Raw genomic sequence first — 15807 nt, forward strand, 5'->3', positions numbered from 1 at the left:
ATCTCGATAAAATTTGGCACAGATATTTCTGAGCTGCATTTAATATATCTCCCCAAATATTGTTGTCACAGAGTGCATATTACGGCTGCGGAGGACAAAAATAACAAATCGGATGAACAATATATATGGGAGCTATAGCTATATATCTGCACCGATCTTCAACAAATTTGGCATACTAGCTTCTAGACTCAATTCCGTCGGATGTGCCAAATTTCATCCCATTTGGGCAAATATTAGACGTTTGGTTTACAATAACATGTAAATCGGACGAAGTTATATAAGGGAGCTATATTCAAATCTGAACCGATATCGATAAAATGTAGCAAAGGTATTTCTGAGCTGCATTTAATATATTTCCCCAAATATTGTTGTCACAGAGTGCATATTACGGCTGCGGAGGACAAAAATAACAAATCGGATGAACAATATATATATGAGAGCTACAGCTATATATCGGAACCGATCTTCACCAAATTTGGCATACTAGCTTCTAGACTAAATTCCGTCGTATGTGCCAAATTCCACCCCATTTGGGCAAATAATAGACGTTTGGTGCACAATAAAAGGTAAATCAGATGAAGTTATATATGGAAGCTACATCTAAATCTGAACCGATATCGATAAAATTTGGCAAAGATATTTCTGAGCTGCATTTGATATATCTCCCCAAATATTGTTGTCACAGAGTGCATATTACGGCTGCGGAGGACAAAAATAACAAATCGGATGAACAATATATATGTGGTAGCTATAGCTATATCTGAACCGATTTCGATCAAATTTGGCATACTAGCTTCTAGACTCAATTCGGTCGTATGTGCCACATTCCATCCCATTTGGGCAAATATTAGACGTTTGGTGTATAATAACAGGTAAATCGGACGAAGTTATATATGGGAGCTATATTCAAATCTGAACCGATATCGATAAAATTTAGCAAAGGTATTTCAGAGCTGCATTTGATATATCTCCCCAAATATTGTTGTCACAGAATGCATATTACGGCTGCGGAGGACAAAAATAACAAATCGGCTGAACAATATATATATGGGAGCTATAGCTATATCCGAACCGATTTTCACCAAATTTGGCATACTACCTTCTAGACTCAGTTCCGTTGTATGTGCCAAATTCCATCCCATTTGGGCAAATATTAGACGTTTGGTGCACAATAAAAGGCAAATCGGACGAAAATATATATGGGAGCTATATCTAAATTTTGACCGATTATCTCCAATTTCAGTAAGGTTCGTCCTTGGGCCAAACAAATGATCTGTGCAAAATTCTGGATCGGGCAATAAATGCGACCTGTACTTTGTTTACAAAAATACATGGACAGACGGACAGACGGACAGACGGACGGACGGACATGCATAAATCGACTCAGAATGTGATTCTATGCAGATCATCAAAAGGAACTATGGGTCTATCTCGTTTCCTTCTGCCTGTTACAAACAAATGCACAAAGACATAATACCCTGACCACCTTGTGGTGTAGGGTATAAAAAACACTAAGTTCAGCCGGGCCGAATTTGGATACCTTCCATCATTTAGAACGAATTACGGAATTTTCAAAAAAAAAAATAAAATCTGTTAAAAATTCTGTCACTTTCTGGGGAATGCACCCCCCAGTAAAAACATTGACAAAATCCAAAGGGCAGCGTGGCTATTAATTACAATTGCACTTAGAAGAAGACCTCAGTCTGCCTAGGACACCCTACTTAACTTGAAACCCTTAAGTCTATTTGTAGAGGGGACAAGCAGCGAGACGTGCACGGAGACTCACGGAACTTGGACACAGGCGTAGTCAATCTTTCGGACATTCGATCATTATGAATTCTGTGGAGAACTTAGGGGGTCGGGTTTTAACTAGCGACTATATATCACCTAGGCTACACTTGCAAAACACTGGACATCCACATACCTAGCAGAGACACTTCGACCCAGAACACTTCAGCTTTCAGGAGTATAGCCGATGACTCTAAGATGGAAAGTGGAACGGGTACAGGTGGTTTTTTCTAGAGCCTGAATATTCGGAATTTATTCAAACTCAAATGTACGATAGTCCTGGAGTGCAGGATTGCTCTGGAAAAAAGTAAAGTCCTTTATTAAGCTTTGCTGGGTTCCTGGTCATAGCAACATCTCTGGCAATGAAGCTGCAGATGAATCGACAAGACGAGGCTCATAATCAACTGTTCCAGAGATTGAGAGCTCGGTGAAGCCACCCTTGTGTCACTTCTTCCAGATTATACACAAACACTATTCTGGAAAATTTCAGCATAACTAGCAAGATACAAGAAGCGTTGTTGCTTCCAAAAAAATGTGGTCGGCAATCTCCAAAAGGAGATTTCTATCACTTATTTCCTTGGCGAAATCGGACCTAAAAGTTGTACTAGGCTTAATCACAGGTCACTGTAATATTAGGGCCATGGCTTCCAAGTGGGGGGTGAAGAGATAGAAACGGCGGAACACCTACTCTGTCAATGTCCAACTCTTTATAGAGTCAGACTGAGGTTCACGCGTAAGCAAATTCTGCGTGATCTGTCTTCATTCTCCATTACTGCTAAGCAACCGCGCATCCTTTAGCCTAACCTAAACTAAGACGTTGACCTGCATAGGCAACTTTTGTCATAAGCCATTACAATATTCAAATACGAAACTTGAAATAAAAATCCGTTGAACAATGCAGCTAAAATCATCAAAATGCCGTATATCGGAAGGTACCATTGTTTGGGGGTTATATGAAGACGTAGACCTGGACAATTTTCTGTCATAGGTTGTAGTAATCATTACGAACTTCAAATACCAAATTTGAAACAATTGCCGTGAATAATGTCGCTAGAATCATGAAAATATCGAATATCGGGAGGTACTGATATATGGGGCCTATATGAAGACGTAGACCTGCACAGACAATTTTCTGTCATAGGCTGTAGTATCCATTACGAACTTCAAATACCAAATTTGAAACATTTCCGGTGAATAATGTCGCTAAAATCACCAAAATACCGAAAAAATGGAGGTACCGTTATATGGGGGCTATACCTGCCATAGGCTGTAGTATCCATTTCGAACTTCAAATATTAAATTTAAAACAATTCCGGTGAATAATGTCGCTAAAATCATGAAAATACCGAATATCGGGAGGTACTGATATATGGGGCCTATACGAAGATCTGGACCTGCATAGACAATTTTCTGTCATAGACTGTAGTTCCCATTACGAACTTCAAACACGAAATTTAAAACAATTCCGATGAATAATGCCCCTAAAATCGGCAAAATATCGAATATCGGGGGGTACCGTTGTATGTGAGCTATAAGATATCCTGGATCTACATAGAAATTTCTCTTGCAGGTGATAAAGTGCTTAGAAAGAACTTCTAGTAAAGTTTTTTTAGACATTTTGATTGAAAAATTTGGCTACAATCATCAAAACATTAAAAATTTGGGTGTACCGTTATATGGAAACTGTAGATAAGTCATCAAAGGGATACATAGGTCGACTTTTGATTAATCGTTAAATAGACTTCTACGACTCAGACGGTTCAACACGTCTGGAAGTTGATATCGACTTTTGCAAATGGTGAAATCGCGACTATTTTTAATCGATATTGAGATCGTAGGTGAAAAAGTCAAAAAATCGATCTTATCATCTGTTTGGCAGAGCTACTTAGGATAGGTTAACAAGAGGGATGAGTGAATCGCCACAAGTCTTTATGGGCATACAAATAACAAAACCCCTAAGGTATATTCCCCCGACGTGTTCCACATCTGTATATAGTGTATCTGTCTCCTCATTTCACCGTCGATGTCTAGGTAACACTTTTTATCCATGGATTACCTATGCGTACGTAAGAATAGGTCTGATAACGCTTCTGTATAACCAGTGAAACATTTTTAGATTTTAAATCCATTTTTAAGCGTCCCAGATGTTAGCTATCTTCGGAACCGATTCGGTACTCCTACACAATAAATTTTGGATTCTTTCCCCTCAGAAGTTTTATAATAATGTCTGCGTAACATACAGGGTGAGATAAAAAACTGCAATAAAGTCAAACGCCATAATTTTAATTTTTTTTTTTTTTTTGATTTTATTGAATGAAAGCAAAAAATATCGGAAATAGCATCAAATTATAGAATAAGTTCAGATTTGTTCGAATTGGTCACCTTTGGCGCGAATTATGGCCTTCAAACGGCCAATGAAACCGTCACACGCTGCCCGAATGTTGCTCTGCGGTATTTTGGCCCATTCCCGGCGAAGCGCTTGCTTGAGATGATCGATACTCTGGTATTTCCAAAATACTCCAGACACAATAGTCCAAAGTCCGGAGATTTTGTTTTTGAGTTTATTTTCTTTCTGTTGCGGTGTAAGTTCTTGCACTTTCATTTTTCAATATTTGCCGAATAGAATATTGCGATATGTTCAGCTCACGAACAATTTTTCGGCCACAGCGACGTGGGTTCGATCGCTTCTTTACTTTTCGAGCCATTTTTGCTGATGTTGCTGTTTTCTTCCATCCACTTTCTTGACGTCGGGCTACGCCAGTCACCAGTCACCAATCACGGTAACGAGCGATGGTACAAGACACAAAAAATTTATTCACATTTAAATGCTGGAGTGTTCCAACGATAGCTACTTGTGGTTTTCCAGCCAAATATAAAGAAATCACACTATCACGCTTGAATTCGATCACGAATAACTTTTTTCTGGAAAATTCTCAACAAAATGGTGTTGTACGTTTGTAAACATTATAATATGTCACTAGAATAATTTTAACAGCTATCTTTTCGCCCCCCTTTTGAAGAAGTAGAAACAAGTTGTAGAGACTTCATAGGAATTGTCTGCTTTGCTAGCTTGTTTGCCATTTCGAACAGCCTAAGGGCGAAAATACATAAAGCGGATATTTGGCTGGCTTAAGTCATCGGTTGGCTTCTTCGTAGATGAACAAAGGAGTTTTAGGTTCACTTAGTTCTATTTTGGCTCTAGGATCCTTTGTTCATTTCCGAAGAAGCCAGCGGATGACTTAAGCCAGCCAGATAAGCGCTTTATGTATTTCCACCTTAAGCTTACCCCGTTGTCCCCAGACAGATGATTTTGGGAGTTTCGTAATGGTCTCGATCAATTATTTGGCCTTCACAGATGGTTTACAGAAACAGTTGTTCTGTACCAGAACCCACAGGAATCAGCTAGTTTTGCAAATTCTGGAACAGAGCAAGTATGAACCCTCACTTGTCGGGTCGATATTTACGACCAAGAGATTAATAGGTTTTAGAAGATCAGCCCAAAAGAATAACATATTCCCTAAGGTATCCATAAGAGTCATCATCTATGTACTGGGAATCCATTCGATATGAGTCTGACAATTCAAATAGGGACACATAGATCGACTTTTAAATATCGAAAATTAGAGATCCCTAAATTAAAAAAAAACAGTTTATTGCTCAACAATTGGCATGGTAGAAGAATATAGGTAGACGCGTCGACACAGCTGCTGGGACAATAAACTGTCAAATCAATTTTGTAATTGAAAATGTTGAACGAAAAATTATTTAAAGTTGTACAAATTCTTGAAAAACGCATATCATAACAACCTCCGACTGGCGGCGTATAAGAAAACTTATAAAAAAAAATATTTCTTTTTGACATATCAATGTTCCCAAGCGTTGATGCATCTACCTGTATTCTTCTACCATGTCAATTGGTTATAAAGCAAAGTTTATTTTAAAGATAATAAAAGGATGTAAAATTAAGGATCTCCGCATGTTTGCATGAAAAATGGCGGATTTGTTTGTTGATTTTGTTGGCTACAAAAATCAAAAAAGTCTTGGAGAAGTCAACAAAACCCCAAAGTGGTAGTGTTGTTGATCAGCCTGTAAGTTAAAGACTCCTTTGGAGAACTTATGGCTATGTGTTTCGATACATGGAGAACTTATGGCTATGTGCACGGTGAACTTCGCAATGCACTCGAACACGGATTGGGCCCTTTAAGGTCCTTTTTTGAGTTACCAACAAAAATCGTTCGGTAGGAGTCTGACAACTCAATTAGGGACACGTAGCTCGACTTTAAAATAGTGCAATAGTTATTAGCTTCGCCCTTCTTGTGTTGTAAAAATAGCAAAATCTACTCTTTTTATTTGAAATGAGGCTGCTTTTATGTAATTACACCATGATGCGAATCCATAGCACATCGAGCGTTGACAGAGCTTTCTGCTTCTTTTTCTTTTTTATTGCCTTATTTGTTTTAAGAAAATATTTGAAAATTCTTAAAAAAAATGTTGAAATTATTATAGAACCTTAAAAAATGTAATGCTATGTTTACGTTAGAACTTTTTGCACGGTTAACCTACTTCAAGAGGATTTATTTGAAGTATAAGTAATGGATATGACAATTTTAATCCAAATCCAGTGGGTTAACCCATTTATATGTAAACGTACTGTAAAAAATCTAAGTCTCATTTATTTTTTAACCCATAGTTTTAACTCGAATTTTTCTTCGAGTTTACAAAACATCCATGTTCTTAAGATCGTTATTCTTGATTCCCGCTGATGCTGTTGGCTGGATGCTTGGCTTTTTGACTGCTGGCTGTTTGTCTTTTTCGGTGTCTGTTGTCTTGAGATTGCCATTTTCGTTGTTGGTGCTGTTGTTGTTATATTTTGTATTTTTTGGTGCCTTTAAGTGGTAAAAGCATGTTGGTGGGAATAAACCAAAAAAAAAAAGAAAACAAAAGCAACTGAAAGACAAACAGCCTCACCTTTTGGCAGCAAAGCAATCTCTACAACAACAACAGCAATACGAAATGAAAGACCAAATTCACGTGGAATATAAAAATCGAAAGACTGGAAAAAAGAAAGAAATTATTGCATTCAATTCAAGTCGCACACACACACATTCGCTCATATACACCCAAAAGGCCAATATCGATTAAAAAAGAACAAGCACTCTAAAAGCCAGTCATTCCAGCCAGCAATCGACCAGCATAGCAACGAAGTCAACGTTCCAAAAGCGTTTGAATTTTTTGTTCGTTTCGTTTCATTTCAAGAGTTATTCATTCTAAAAATAAGACCGACCGGCCGGCCGGCCGGTTTTTTTGATTTTGGTTTTTGTAGCCACACATAACCACACGCTGCGACACACATATATATGCGGACAGACGAATGGACGGACAGAGAGACAGATATATCAATCTATAGGTTACCTGCAGAAACATGTTTAAAATACCTAAAAGCAAAAACAAGAATTTTAAATAAATTGAAACAATTTCAGTATGTTGTTGTTGTTGCTTGTATGTCTATATGTATGTGCGTGTATACGCGCCCTGTTCGAAAAATTCTACGTTTGCCAAGAGATGATGCTGTACAACATATAAAGTGTACCTTGGAAATTGACAAAAAAGATATCTGTTTTATGCCCCTAGCAGAACTGGCGTGCGTGGCTTGCAATTGTCTTATCCTTATAACAAGAGAAGAGAAAAGAAGAAAGACAAAGATGAAAAGCATGGCCAACATGTGATGCAGTGGAAGGAAGTCGCCGGACAAAGTGTGCTGATTATCTGGGGTTTAAATTTCATTTTAACGGCCAGTGGAGTTTAAAAGAATTGAATTTATTGAAATGTTTCTTTTAAGAATATTTTTTATAATTTCTAGTATTTTTTTCCTATTTTTTAAATGTTATTGTCGAATTGTAAGATTTTTAAGGACTTCCTTCGGGTTATAAGAAATATTCGATAAATCGGCCTAGAGATCCCTAATTGAAAGCCCCAATTTAGTACTCAACAATTAATTGTAATTATAACAAGAGAAGAGAAAAAAAGAAGGAATTAAATGAAGAGCATAAACAACATGGGCCAATGGATTTTTAAGGAATTTAATGTATTGAAAGGGTTTTTAAGACTGTTTTAATAATTTCCAGGGTATTCCCATGGTGGAATTAAGAAGGTAAAGTCATGCAATCATATGATTACATTTACATACATTATTCATTTGACAACATCTTATTGTCAAAATTCATATTTACAAATCCATTGCATACACACAAATCAGAGATGGGAACCTGTTTTTATGCAGTGAAATTTTACAAGGTATGTTACTTTTACCTTCTTAATTTTGCGAAGGATAATCCTTTTTTTCAATTTTTATACGTTTTTATCGAATTGTAAGATTTTTAAGAACTTTCTTCGGGTTATAAGAAATAATCGATAAATCGATTTAGAGATCCCTGATTGAAACCATCTGTTTAGTAATCAACATTTAATTGTAAGACAATGTTTAATTTAAGGATAGCAATGAGAAAGAATGTAAGTTTAGGGATCCACGTCATGTTTGCATAAATATTGACGGATTTGTTGGCTACAAAAATCAAAAAAGTTCAAAAAACGCCAAAGTGGTAATGTTGTTGATCAGCCTGTAAGTCACGTATCATTATCATTCAGCGATCGTGAGCTGCAGTCCAAACCCTTGATATCTCTGACCAGGAGTAATGCTTTAGGCGATCTCCTCTCGCGCAAATTAATCTATCTCTATTAAGCCTTCAGAAACAAGAAGGGACTTATATATCAATTAAGTCATCCGATTATAGCAAAAATACAACCTCGCACGCTGTAAAGAATGCATGGAAACTAATTATACTGAATTTATATGGAATAACCATAAAAAATATAAATAGTGGGTCGAAAATCGGCTGAAAAAAATGTTTGAACCAAACATGATATTCAAGCGACTGCTATTGACAGCAGTACCTTGCACTCATTTACCACCAACAACGCCACAAATATTAAGACGACATCTGTCAAGACAGGACAGCCAAAAATCCTACTTTGCTTGCTGTAAAGAATGCAAGGATACCAATTTTACAGGATTTATATGGAATAACCTTGAATAATGGGTCGAAAATATGCCGAAAACATTTTGAACCAAACATGCTAATTTCATCATTCAAGCGACTGCTATTGACAGCACATCATTCAAGCGACTGCTATTGACAGCAGTACCTTGCATGCATTTACCACCACAAACGCCAAAATATTAGGACGACATCTATCAAGACAGAACAGCAAAAAACTTACCTTGCTGTCAATAAAGAATTTATATGGAATAACCGTAGATTATATGAGTAATAGGTCGAAAACCTGCAGAAAACGTTTTGAACCAAACATGTATGCTAATATGACTCCTATCGACACACAGTACCTTGCATGCACCTACTACCACACCTCTTGTCTTCAGGATGGAATAACCACAAATAATATAAATAGAATCGAAAATCTGCAGAAAACTAAATTTGAACCAAACATGTGTGCTAATATGACTGACTTAAAACCACCTCTCGCCTTCAACTCATAGATGTTGAGACCACATCTGTCAATACATGATGGGAAAAATTCCACCTCACGTGATGTAAAGAATGATAGGATACCAATTTTATAGGATTTATATGTAAGGACCATAAGTAATATAAATAGAGGGTAGAAAATCTGCCGAAAACATTTTTAAGCAAACATGTATGCTAATATGACAGCATCCAAGCGACTGCTATCGACAGCAGTACCTTGCATGCATGTAAAACCACCTCTTGCCTCCGTCAGAACATGATAGCAAAAATATCACCTTAAGTGCTGTAAAAAATGCATATATACCAATTTTACAAAATTTATATGGAATAACCGTAAATAATATGAATACTAGGTCGAAAATCTGACTGCTATCGACATCAGTATCTTGCATGCATTTACCATCACATCACTTGCCTTAAGGATTTATATGGAATGACCATAAATAGTGAGTCGAAAATCTGCAGAAAAAAATTTGAACCAAACATGTATGCTAATATGACTGCGTCCAAGCGACTGCTATGGACCACATCTGTCAAGACATGATAGTAAAAATAATACCTTACGTGCTGTAAAGAACGCATGAATACCAATTTTACAGGATTCATACGGAATAACCATGAATAATGGATAAAAAATCTGCGCAAAACATTTCGAGCCAAATATGTGCAATGTGTTCTATTCCGGAACTATAAGAATGTGAAAGTGTCTACTACGATAGCCGATTTCCCCTTCATGATATCGAAGAAAATTGCAAAACTAGCAGATTCTTGCAGGTACTGGTACAGTTTCATGTGTGCTAATATGACAGTACTGAAGTTTCGGGTACCACATGAGTTTTTGAAATAAATAAGATATTTAATTTTCAATGAGATATGATTATTAACTGGACTTTTTTCTAGGTATCCCCTCAGGATTTAGTTGTAGGGAAGAAACTTGCAGATTTTGTAAATAATAGCATAGATGTACATAATTATACCCTCAGCCATATGGCTAGAGAGGGCATATATCATTTGATACGGCCAAAACGTGCCTCATCGAAGTGACGGTTTTAGAACCTCGATCTCTTTGGATTAAATCCGTTTCAGGACTTTTGAAGTCTTAGATCGAGATTGGAGATGCACTCCATCTGGTACCTCCCCCACAAAATGTTAACATTCTTAAAGTAAACAATTTACTGCACAGATTTTGCTCCAACTTTGCAAATCCGAATATTTGCTTCAGTGCTAGGTCATGTACGTAAATTAAATATATCGGTCCACTTCTACTTCCCCACAAAGGGTCAAAATTTTGAATATTCATGAAGGTTATAAAACACGAAATTAACCTCCGATTCCATTCAGACTTGGTACGTCTCAATATTTCCATCAACACAAGATCTGTTATAAAGATGGTAGAGATCGGAACATTCGTTGTGGTATCTCCCCACAAAGGGTCAACGCTTCAAATAACCAAAATGATTATTAAATCCGAAATGAACATCCGATTCTCTTCATATTTTACAGATCCCATTATTTCTTCTAACACAATTTCTGCTGTGAAGATGGAATATATCGGTCCCCTCCTGCTGGTACCTCCCCCACAAAGGGCCAACATTTTGAATATCTAACGTGTCGGCAAAACCGACTGATAATTTTAACTTGTTTTTTAAAAAAAAAATTATTTATAGAAAGGAAACCTGCAGATTTTGTAAATGATAAATGATCTCATAATTAATAATATAACGTAGAATGTAGTTTTAAATAAAGCCAGATGAAGATAATAATCTAGAAACCAAGAGACAACTTTTAAGGTATGAAATTCAAATGCTCAGAGCAGAGATTTATTCACTCAAAAGTAAGAACCGCTCTATTTAAGATAAAGATCGTTACTCGAACAAGAAAATGAAAGCCCAAATGCAAAGTGTTTGTATTTGAAGAAGAAATCGAGGATCTTCAAAAAAAAGTTGCCAGTAATTCCAGCAAAGCATTTTCACGTGTTATTTGCAACTGCTCTACATCCCCAAAAACCGCTGAGGAAAATTACACCTTTAAATTTACTCTGCCCTAATTATGTATAGGATTCTGCAACAACGTAGTAGGAGTTTTGCGCAATATTTTCAATCGTTTGATGGAAGAACACCGTCATTGTTCATTACAATTGCACCAGCTTATCACCAAAACACGCTGAGAAAAACTACACCTTAAAATGTACCCTGCCCTAATTATTTATATCATTCGACAACAACGTAGTAGGAGTTTTGCACAATATTTTCAATGGTATGATGGAAGAACACCTTCATTGTTCATTGCAATTTCACCAGCTTAAATAACAGACAATGGCGATAACAACACCTCTATATATGCCTTAAGGTGAGAATACACAAAAAGCTTTTTTTCTGTCTGGCTTAAGTCATTGGCTGGCTTCTTTGTAGAGGAACAAAGGAGTTTTAGGTTAACTTAGTTCGATTTTGGCCCTACGTTTTTTTTTTTTTCGAAGAAGCCAGCCGATGACTTAAGCCAGTCAAAAGAGCGTTTTATGTATTCTCATATTTACGACTGCAGTTAGTAGGCTTAAATAATGATTGAGGGTTACTTGTGGGATTCGTTCACACAAAGGAATATGGCATTCCCGAAACTACAGTCATTGCGATTGAATCAATATTCTGTTTTTGCAACAATCATCCAGTCTTGTCTAAATTTTTTAACAATATCTTGACTCGACTCAAAGAAGATACGCGTTGTATATTCGATATTCCGCACACTCTTAATTTCTTAACTAACAACTTTAATTAATTGAATAATTTAAATGTGGCAATTATTTCTTTCCCTTCAAACTTCGAAGACGGTACACGTTGTATATTTCACTTTCCCACACTCTTAAATGCTTAACTAATAACTTTTTTAAACATTATTTATGCTGGAGGAAAACAAGACGTTGCACCACCTGATTTTTTGTTACACATTATTCATTTAGATTCCGAAGTAGTGATTATAATGATAAATTCAGTCCAAAATTGTGAAATCCCGTATTTAGTTCCTGTTATTATGAATCGTATAGCTTCAAACATGCTCCTTTCGAGAGAGAATTGGAGCACTTTTTAAACAAAATGTGCTTCAGGATCTCAATATAGTTATTTTTCCCCAAGATAAACAATAGAGCCTAGAGGCTTTTACGAAAAAGCCAGCCGACGACTTAAAGGTGGAAGTACATAAAAAGCTTTTTCGAAGATACTCTCTACACTCTCAATTTCTTAACTAATAAGTTTTTTAAACGTTCTTTATAAATAAACAGCATGCTGGGGAAAACAGGACGTTTCATCTCCTGATTTTTTTGTTACACATTTTTCATTCAGATTCCGAAGTAGTAATTATAATGATAAATTCAGTCCACAATTGCGAAAAAACATATTTCGTCCAAGTTATTATAAATCGTACAGCTTCGAACACGTCCTTTCGAGAGGAAATTGCAGCACTTTCTCGCCAGAATGTGCTTCAGGCTCTCAATATATTTGATTTTCCCGAAGATAAACAATGGAGCCTAGAGACTTCTAAGAAAAAGCCAGCCGACGTCTTACGACGGTGATTAAGCCTCAAAGTGCAGATGCATAGGAGGATTTTTTACTGCCATTAATCACCCATCCTACGCTACATTAAGATCTTTTTTACTGGCTTAAAGGTGATAATATATTAAACGCTTTGCTGACTGGTTAAGGTCATCGGCTGGCTTCTTCGGAAAGAACGAAACAGAAAGACACCTAAAACTCCTTTGTTTTATGTACTTTCACCTAACATAATTGTATGAAGATCCTCAAAAGTAAGGGTGGGAATAAATAAAGCGTATATTTAGCTGGCTTCTTCGTATGGAAATGGCTCTAGGCTCCTTTGTTCATTTCCGAAGAAGCCAGCCAAATTTGCGCTTTATGTATTCCCACCTTAACTATGGGTCTATCTCGCTTTCTTCTCCATTTAACAAACAAATGCACAAAGACATAATGACCTTACCACAATGTAGTGTAGGGTATAAAAAGGGCCTCGACGGGCTTTGTCACTTCTAAAAAGTAAAATAAAGCTCCTTCCAAATATGTTTTTTCTTGCGACCCTCTAATTGCCATAATAATTCCCTAAAAAAGTGAGGTTACTGCCTTTTTGTTTTTATTTTTCTTTTTGAGGTTATGTCGAATTAAATCCCCCATTTCTCATCTCCTTTTTGGGGAAAGGGTCAATTAGTCAAGAAACGAAACAATAAAACATTGATTATGGCCTAATAACAAAAAAAAAAACAAAACACGATTTCTCCCGAACCCACAGCATTGTTGAATTGAATTGAGCGGGGCTCGATTACCCAATGATGGGTGTAGTAATAAATTACAAACACACGCACGCACGCACTCGTGTAGACCAAAAACGATACAAATCCATTACAATTTTTCAATCTACCCCTCCCGTCGGAGTTTCTTTTTCATTTTTCGGTTAACAAAAGATTTAAATTACTGTCTCTATGGTTCTTGTTCGAATCTTAATTATATTATTTGACCGAAAGAGTTAAGAACTGAACTCACGCCGCATTAAAGTCAACATCGAATCAAAACAAAAGGCATAACCAACGGCCCTAAAGACAACCTGAACCTGATTAAATAAATGCACATGGAGTTGAGAATCACCGCCAGTCGGACAGAAAAGAAAAGAATAAACAACGACTGTCTGTCCGTCGTGTCGCAGCACAGGTAGAAGAAACGGCAGGGTTTTATAAATGGAATATTGAAACAGTATTTGTTTTGGTTTCAGGCGTGAGGAGAACCATTTTTTTGAGAGGCTCGAATGAGTCTTTCTTATTTGAGTGGTCAAAATATTTTTTCTAGGAGTTAGGCTTCAACAATTCTATTGACTACGTAATCCCTTTAAAGTCAGAAAATCCATCTGACCACAGCAGCTTTTTTTATTTAAGTAAAAACAAGTAAAAAGCTGTAAATTCGGCCAATTCGGAGACGTGGACCTGCACAGACAATTGTTTGTCTTAGGCTGTAGTATCCATTACTGACTTCAAATATAAAATTTGAAACAATTCCGGTGAATAATGTCGCTTAAATCACCAAAATACCGAATATCGGGAGGTACAATTATATGGGGGCTATACGAAGACGTGAACCTGCACAGACAATTTTCTGTCTTAGGTTATAGTATCCATTACGATTTTCAAATACGAAATTTGAAACAATTCAGGTGAATAATGGCGCGTAAATCACCAAAATAGGGAGGTACCATTATATGGTGGCTATACGAAGGTGTGGACCTGCACAGACAATTTTCTGTCATAGGCTGTAGCATCCATTGCGAACTTCAAATACCAAATTTGAAACAATTCCGTTTAATAATGTCGCTAAAATCGTCAAAATACCGAATATAGGGGCGTACCATTGTATGGTGACTACCAAAACGTGGACCTACACAGACAATTTTCTGTCATAGGCTGTAGTATCCATTACGAACTTCAAATACCAAATTTGAAACAATTCCGATGAATAATGTCGTTTAAATCCTCAAAATACCGAATATCTGGATGTATGGGAGATATACGAAGGTGTGGACCTGCACAGAAAATTTTCTGTCATAGGCATCCATTACGAACTTCAAATACCAAATTTGAAACATTTCCGGTGGAGAATGTCAATAAAATCACCATAATAAAGAAAATAGGGTGATACCATTATATGAGGGCTATACCAAAACGTAGACCTGCATACGAAATTTTTAGGCATAGGCTGTAGTACACATTACGAACTTTAAATAACAAATTTGAAACAATTTCGGTGTATAATGTCGCCTAAATCAACAAAATACCGAATATCGGGAGGTATTATTATGTGGGGGCTATACCAAAACGTAGACCTACATGGCCCATTTTCAATATCAAAAGTCCTGCAGACATAATATACATTTAAGTAAAATTTTATCACCCTTCTTCATTTCGTTCGGAAGCTAGAGTGATTTCAACAGACGGTCGGACATAGAATTTGAAGCTGAGCAAGAATATATGTATATACTTTGTGGGGTCTAAAATGTATGTTTCGAGGTTGTAACACGGAATGACAAACTTAATATACCCTCCATACTATGGGGGAGGGTATAAAAACACAGATATAAATGATGACTCTATTATTGACCTAGAAGCCTTTCATTGACCATAGCCCTTTCCCAAGGCCCTTTATTGGTCATATATAAAACCTTTTAAGGGACCTTCTTTATAGGATTATCTATAAAACATTAAATTTATTTTTATTGGTAATTGAGCCCAGCTAATAGCTCTTATATTGAGCATAGAATACCTAAGATGTATTCTACTGCTAACTGGTTTTTTTCAGTGGTTTAATTTCAGAACTTTTTCCAACGTTTTACGTAGATAATTGTTCCTGGCTAAAAATAAAATTTAACTTGTTTTTCCTACGCCCTTATTCAAAGCATACTTTCAGGATCGCGGAAATAAAACAATTAAGAATTA

The sequence above is a fragment of the Musca domestica genome, unplaced genomic scaffold (genome assembly GCF_030504385.1).
Source record: "Musca domestica strain aabys unplaced genomic scaffold, Musca_domestica.polishedcontigs.V.1.1 6, whole genome shotgun sequence".
In the NCBI taxonomy this organism is placed as follows: domain Eukaryota; kingdom Metazoa; phylum Arthropoda; class Insecta; order Diptera; family Muscidae; genus Musca; species Musca domestica.